Raw genomic sequence first — 7,091 nt, forward strand, 5'->3', positions numbered from 1 at the left:
CTAACAACAGAGTACTCAAATATATGAAGTAAATATTGACAGAACTGAAAGGGAGAAATAGATAGTAACATAATAATAGTAGGAGATTTCAATACCTCACTTTCAGTAATGTATAGAATAACTAGACAAAAGATCAGTAAGGAAGCATAGGACTTGAACCACACTATAGACAATTGTACCTGACATGTACAGAACACTCAGCCCAACAACATTAGAATACACATTCTTATCAAGTGTACATGGATCCTTCTTCAGTATAGACTACGTGTTAGGCTGCAGAATAAGTCTTAATAAATTTAAAAAGATTTGAAATTATACCAAATATCTTTTCTGACCACAGTGGAATGACATTTTAAATCAATTTAAAAAAAGGAAAACTAGAAGATTCACAAATATGTGGAAATGTAATAACACATCCTTGACCAATCAATGAGTCAGGGAAGAAATCATAAGGGAAATTAGAAAATGTCTCTAGTCAAATGAAAATGAAAACACAAATGTACCAAAACTTGATACAGCAACAGCAGTATTAACAGGAAAGTATATAGTGGCAAATATCTACATTAAAAAAAAGAGAGAGAAGTCTCTAATAAACAACCTAATTTAACCTCTCAAGGAATAATAATAATAACAAAAAAATAAACCTAAGTTTATAAAAGAAAGAAAGTAATAAAGATTACAACAGAAATAAATGAAATACAAAATAAACAATAGAAAAATCAATAAAACTAAGACTTTTTTGTTTTTGAGAAAATAAAAAAAATTGACGAATCTTTAGCTAAAATGAAAAAAATAGAGAGAAGACTGCAGTAACAAAATCAGACATGAAAGAGATATTACAACCAATGCCACAGAAATAAAAAACAGGATCATAAGAGACTACTATGAAAAAATTGTAAGCCAACAAATTGGATAACCTAGAAGAAATGAATATATTTATAGAAACATAAAACCTACCAAATCTGAATCATAAAAATTTTTTTTTCAGTTGATCAGACCTATAATAAGTAAGGAGATTGAATGAGTAATCATTACCTCCTCTAAAAAACAAACAAACAAACAAAAATCTCCCTTACTGGAGAATTCTACTAAACATTAAAAAAGAATTAACACATTGAGGTGGCTCCATAGTGTACTGGTTATCACATCTTCTTTACACGCAGAAAGTCCTGGATTTGCGCCCCAGGTAGAGCCATGGACCATACCCCTGGTGCGCCAAGCCCCCCGAGTGCACGGGGGATGCCAGGCCCCAGTTGCGCCAGGCCCCGAGTGCTCACTGCGAGTGCATGGGAGGAGACGCTCCGCCTTTAGAGATCCAGTTCTTAAAAAAAAAAAAGGAAGACGGCAACATCTGTGGGTCAGGGGTGGAAGTGGGGGTAGGGAGAGGGAATTAAAGAGGGGGAAAAAAATAAAAAGAAAAAGAATTAACACAAATCATTCCCAAACACTTCCAAAAAATTTAAGAGATAGGAACAGTTCTAAATTCATTTTATAAGGTCAACATCACCATGATACAAAGCCAGAGAAAAACACTAGAAGAAAAGAAAACTATGGATAATAAAACTACAGACCAGTAATCAAATAAATTAAAGTAAGAAAGTAAAAGTACAAACCAATTTCCCAAATGGGTATCAATGCAAAAATCATCAACAAAATACTAGCAAAATGAATTCAGCAGCATAGTAAAATAATTATACACCATGATCCATGGACTTTATTCTAGAAATACAAGAATGGTTCAACTTATGGAAATCAATCAATATAACATGGCACATTAAAGAGTGAAGAACAGAAATTACATACATGATCACCTCAAATGATGTAGAAAATCATTTGACAAATTCCAACACTCTTTCATGATAAAAATACTTAACAAAGTTAGAAAATTATCTCAACATAAAAAAGACCATATATGAAAAGCCCATAGTTAACATCATACAGGCTGGCCAAAATCTGAAAACTTTTTTTCTATGATCCAGTACATGGCAAGGATACCTATTCCACATAGCGCGATAAGTCCTAGCCAGAACAATTAGGCAAGAAAAAGAAGTAAAAGATATCCAAATTGGATGGAAGAAGTGAAATTATCTGTTTGCAAATGACATGATCTTTTATGTGGAAACTCCTAAAGATTCCAAACAAAAAAAGCTGTTAGAATTCATAGGTGAATACAGCAAAGTTGCAGTATATAAAATCAACTAACAAAAATTAGTTGCGTTTCTACGTACTAACAACAAACAACCTAAAATGAAAATTAAGAAAATAATTCCATTCGCAATAGCATCAAAAAATGCTTAGGAATACATTTAACAAAGGAGGTAAAAAAAAATTATAATGAAAACTACTAAACATTACTGAAAGAAATTAAAGAAGACACAAATAAATGGAATAATGTTTTCTGTTCATGGACTGGGAAATTTAATATTGTTAAAATATTCACACTATCCAAAATGATCTATAGATTTAATGTAAGTTTTATCAAAATCTAATGGTATTTTTTCATAAATAGAACAAAACGTCCTAAAAGTCATATGAAATCTCAAAAGAAACTGAATAGCCAAAACTATCTTGACTAAAAGAAAAAAAAAAAGCTTTTGGAGACGTCGAGGTGATATCTTAGGTGAAATACGTGAGACATAGAGAATGAACTGGCAGTTACACTTGGCCATAGGTAGTTAGACTTACAGAGCTTTTAGAACGAGAAATTGTCCTGAAAAAAAATAGGTTAAAGGTCATAAAAATACGAAAATATGTGCCCCATTGAAGATAAAAGGTTTTTTTTCCTATCCCCATCAATCATGGAATATCGAAGGACTTGTAGTGGAGACAGTGTGACTTTGAGAATATATTGCAGAACACCCAAATACCAATTTGAAAGAGCCCTGGTTCTTAGTGTGAGATGTCAGCCTGCCTTCATGTTGGAAGCAAAATCATCTTGTTGTCTGCCTCCCTGGGAGCTAAGAGGGGTGACTCAGAGGGAGCTGAGGGCAGAGGAGAGTGCTTTGATTTTCTAGGATCTAGGTGTGTTGCATTCTCCCCTCACTCTAGCACACCAGCCTCCAAGCAGCAGTGGTATGGGGGAGGGTGAAATGCTCCAAGTCTTTAGAATTAGCTAGGCACAGTGATGGAGGGAGGTTCAGAGAGAATCTGAAGTGGAAAAGTGCTGAGGTAATGAAAAGAACTTGAGTTTGACTAAATATTCCTCTGAGAAAGCCTCAGACTTTTATAACCAGATTGGATTGCAGAAATCATTGGACTGGACTAAAATTTAAGTAAGAAAGGGACAGAAAATGTGATGTTTGTTCTAGTGGTTTAAGTTTCAGAACAGAATGTGCAGCTGTGAGAATAAAACTAGCTGTGTTTAGTTATGGCTGAAATGAGATTCTTCTCACAGGCTGATGATTATTGTAATTTTCTTATTATAAAAATAATACATATTTCCTGTAGAAAATACATTTTGTCATTACTCTGTCATTACTCTTGATTTCTCTTAATTTTTGATTGTTAGTTTCACTTTATTTGGGGAGTTATCTAGAAAAGGTAGAGTCTAGGTCACCTAGAATAAGAAGATTTTCACTGCCATATTGAGCCTGTATGCATAATTAAGGTTTCCTTGACTTTTTAAGAAAATGAAAAGGTATTTTTTGAGGAAATCCATTAAGGAAAAATATCTTTGTGGAAAAATAGAGAAGAAGCAGGCAGTTACAGTTCACCATATAAAGAGAGAGCTAGCATTCCTTTAGAATTTCCTTTAGAAATGTTCTATTGAACCCTTCTGAATTCCTTGTGGGGAGAAGACATGGCAACTTTTCTTGGCTGAATTCACGTATTTTGAGCTTTATGAACTAATGATGATGGAGACTGTTTAGGAAGGTTTGAATTAATTTCTCCTACGAAGTCACATAAGTAGATCATGTCATCAAAGAAATGATAGCTCAGAAAGCTAACAAGTCATAGAGAGATTGTCAATTGGGGCCCAAAGGTATTGAATTGCTAGATAGGCATAAGTGTGCGTTTAATGGTGTTTTTAGCCCTTATTATGGTCAAGGAAAACACATTTATCTAAAATACCTTACTTAATCCTCACGGTTATCTTACTGAGTTGGGCATTATTGTTCTCATTTTATAGAAGAGAAAAGCAAGTCTTCAAGATATGTAATAACATTTTTAGAGTCTCTGAACAAGTGAATAGCAGATCCAGTCCTCAAATCCAGGTTAATGGCTTTGCTCTTAACAATTTTTTTTTTCAATATTTGGTGTCCTGTATGTCTTCTGGAATATGATTTTGTTGTCAGACCATATTCTAATCTAGAAGCAAAATTATATTCCCCAGAGAGCCAGATTTTTATAAATGCAGATTTTAAAAATAAATTTAGACTCAAGAGGTCAAGTCTCTATTGCAAAGTTTGATGTCAAGCACAGAAAGGGTAGAATTTCTTACTTAAAGGTTTAGTTAATGATGAGGACCTGGAGGAATTTTGATGGATGTACTTGCTGAAGATATCCCTAAAGGACCTGGAACACAAGCTTAGTGGAGGAAAATGTTCGTGTCAACAAATTTCAGTCCACTCCAGTGAAAAAAAATGGCATAATTGTGCTGGTAGTGGTCTTTGTATATCTGTGGCCAGGATGTGACCTTTGGGCTGAGCATATTTTTAGGTTCCATATTTGTGGGGAAAATTGGTCTGCCTAAACTACAGAATGAGAAGGCATGTGTTTGTGCAAAGATATGGCCTCAGTGTTCCAAATAAATAAAAATCTGATGTTTAGGGGCCAGGTTTGTAGCATCAAAGGAGAACACTTTCTTGTGGGCTTTAATCATTGCTTAATTGCTACCTAACAATTACCTACTCCTCCCTCCCCTTGGAGATTGTGTAGATTTGGAAAGTGCATTGATTTTTTTTCATTTCGCAGAAAATTTCTTTAGAAGGCCAAGACATGTATGAAATATAGGAGAGAACTCAGGAAATTTAAATAATTAAAGGGAACACAGAATATGCAATCAGGTAAGGAAGTAAGGAGCAGGGAACAACAGGTAACACAAGGCTGAGCATTTGAGCAATGCCTTTGATGGGGAATCTCACTGCATTTAAAGCCCCCTCAACCTGAGCAGCCATGCTCACACACAAGAAATAGAGAATGGCATTCTATCCCTGAGAAGGACCAAGAATTCCTCTGCCTTTCATTCCACCTTTCTAAATCCTACCTCTTCTTTTTAAAAATCTTGTTGTACCAATGAGGCCATATTTCTTTTATTGTTAAATACAAATTTTTTATATTTTTACTTAAGTTTATCTTGTTCATCCTCTGTTTTTAGTTGGGTTTATTGAGATATAGTCTATATAAAATGTAATTTAATTTAAGGTATGCAATTTAATGAGTTTTTTCAAATGTATGCATTATGCCACAATCATAATGTAGAACACCTTCATCACCTCAAAAATTTCCCTTGTGCCTCTTTACTAGCCCTTGGCCATCCCTTTTCTTTCTATCATAATAGTTTTGGCATTTTATGAAAAGAAAAATATGAATGGAATCATAAAGTATGTACTCTTCTCTGTCTAGCTTCTACTTAGGTAAAACTTTGAAAATCTACCCCTAATATTGTGTGTTTCAGTTAGTTTTTTCCTGCTTGTATCATTTTGAATTTCCCACAGCAAAGCGTGAGAGTTACAGTTGTTCCACAATCTTGCCATCATTTGATATTGCCAGACTTTTTTTATTTGAGGCATTTTTATGGGTATGTATTGGTATCTCAAAGTGGATTTAGTCTAGATTTGCCAAATGACTAATGATATTGGGTATTGTTCATGTCCTTATTAGATATTTGCATATCTTCTCTGGTAAAGTATGTGTTAAAATATTTTGCACACTCAAATAAAACCAGTTGTCTTTTTATTATTGGATAGTAAGAGTTCTTTATATATTCTGGATACAAATCCTTTGTAAGATGTGTATTTTTCAAGTATTTGTTATTTAGCCATTTTATTTTAACTTCCTCTTTGGAAATTATTTGACTTACAGAAAAGTTACAAAAATTACACTGAGAATTTTGTAAACTTTTCACCCAACTTCCTCTAACATTAATATCTTATATACTCACAGAAGAGTGCTTTTGGAAGAGCAAGAGTTTAATTTTGATGAAATCCAATTTATCATATTTTTTCTTTAGTAGTTCATACATTCTGTATCCTATAAACAAATCTTTGCTTAATTCAAAATCACTAAAATTTTCTCTATGTTTACTTCTATTTAAGTCTATGGTCGATTTTTTAGTTTATTTTTTTTCTTAAAATATGGAATGCTTCACAAATTTGTATGTCGTCCTTGCACAGGGGCCATGCTAATCTCTATAGCATTCCAATTTTAGTATATGTGTTGCCAAAGTGAGCATTTGAATTCATTTCTATATGTGGTATGAAGTAACAGTTAAGTTTCAGGTTTTTTGCACTTGTCTATGCAATTGCCTCAGAAACATTTGTTAAATTGTTTTGACACCTTTGGTGAAAATAAATTGGTCATATATATGTGGGCATGTTTGTGGACATTGTATTTTATTCCATTAATCTCTATGTCTCTCTTTACATCAATATCATGGTCTTAATTACTCTAGCTTTATAACAAATGTGAAAATCAGGTATGAAAATCTTCAATATTATTCTTTTATTTCAAAAGTTTTTTGGCCACTCTGGGTCCTTTGCTTTACACAGACATTTTAGGATCAGTATATCAGTTTCTAAAATCCTGTTGGGATTTTGACCTTAAATATATGAGTCAGTTTGAGTAACATTGACATTTTAACAAGATTGGGCCTTCCAATCCATTAATAATACGACATGTCTCCTCATTTATTTATGTTTTCTTTGATTTTTTCATTAGTGTTTTATAGTTTTCAGATACCATACGTATTTTGTTAGATTTATACCTGAATATGTCTCTTTTTTTGGTGTTACTGTAAATTCTCCACCTTTTAAATTTTATGTCTAATTGTTCATTACTATTTATAAAAATATAATTAATTTTTGACCATTGAACTTATTTCTTACAAATGTGCTGAACTCACTTTTTAGTTCTAGAATTTTTTTTTTTTT

At 32.9% G+C, this 7,091-nt stretch overlaps 1 non-coding gene across 1 annotated transcript; it reads right to left on the reverse strand.

The window, feature by feature from the left end:
- Positions 1-6,290: 6,290 nt before the first annotated feature.
- On the reverse strand, positions 6,291-6,394 carry LOC111744176. The gene has a single exon (XR_002782025.1). It is a non-coding gene; the product is annotated as a U6 spliceosomal RNA (small nuclear RNA).
- Positions 6,395-7,091: the final 697 nt, after the last annotated feature.

Source organism: Pteropus vampyrus, unplaced genomic scaffold (genome assembly GCF_000151845.1).
Source record: "Pteropus vampyrus isolate Shadow unplaced genomic scaffold, Pvam_2.0 Scaffold128, whole genome shotgun sequence".
Lineage (NCBI taxonomy): Eukaryota > Metazoa > Chordata > Mammalia > Chiroptera > Pteropodidae > Pteropus > Pteropus vampyrus.